Genomic DNA, 930 nt, shown 5'->3' with positions numbered 1-930 from the left:
TGTCCTTGGTAAAGCATGCACAGTGTGAATGGGGGTGTTGACAATGCTATGTAGATGAGACAGGCGCAGTGGTAGGTGTTAGGGGATGCAGTGTGAAGGGAGAGCCGCCACCACAGACACTTAGTGTGACACGGTCACCCCCTTTTTGCATTTTGACTGCTCTCCACAGGTGTAAAGGCTAAATGTTACAGCATGGTGCTTGTTCTGGTAAAAAGACGTTTTTATTACCTGTGGATTGGTATATGTGGGTGGGGCCTGGCAGCCTTTGTACCACATCGCTCCGCCCCTAGCGCCACTCTGCCCCGCCCCTATCCATGACGTCATTGCCGCATAGGCCCCACCCCCTCAGCGGCCATTGGTGTGGGACAATCTAGGGCGATGGGGGCCTAGAGCGTTAGGCTGGTCCTTCCAATGGCTGCTAAGGGAGCGGGTCCTATGTGGCAATGACGCCACAGAAGGGGGCAGGGCTAAGTGGCGCTAGGGGCGGAGCTATGTGGCACAAAGGCAGTGAGGCCCCGCCCACATATAACAATCCAGAGGTGATAAAAATGACTTTTTACCAGAACAAGCACCATGAGGTGTGATATAAAATAAGTAATGAAAGCTGTAACATTTACCCTTAACACTTGTGGAGAGCAGTCAAAATGCAAAAAGGGGGTGACAGTGTCACTTTAAACATGTATGAGATGTGTTGTCTGATTTGACTTGTGTGGCGTCTCCTCTTAGGCCGCTCTCTGATCGCTTCTTGGCCTTTTGGCTAAGATCAGGTGTATTACATGTTCTTAGCAATTTAATATCTGATACATTGCCTATCTGGGACCATATAGGAAATGGATTTTGAGAATAGGGAGATAGAAAAAGAGCTTTTTCTGTCCTCTCTACGCCCCCTGAGGAAGCGTAGCCACGCGAAACATGCGTAGGGGTCAAGTA

At 49.8% G+C, this 930-nt stretch overlaps 1 non-coding gene across 1 annotated transcript; it reads left to right on the top strand.

The window, feature by feature from the left end:
* The first annotated feature begins 737 nt into the window (after positions 1-737).
* LOC138771598 (U2 spliceosomal RNA) lies at positions 738-930 on the top strand. The gene has a single exon (XR_011359652.1). It is a non-coding gene; the product is annotated as a U2 spliceosomal RNA (small nuclear RNA).

The sequence above is a fragment of the Dendropsophus ebraccatus genome, chromosome 13, assembly GCF_027789765.1.
Source record: "Dendropsophus ebraccatus isolate aDenEbr1 chromosome 13, aDenEbr1.pat, whole genome shotgun sequence".
NCBI lineage: Eukaryota > Metazoa > Chordata > Amphibia > Anura > Hylidae > Dendropsophus > Dendropsophus ebraccatus.
This window is presented reverse-complemented; position numbering and strand designations above follow the sequence as displayed.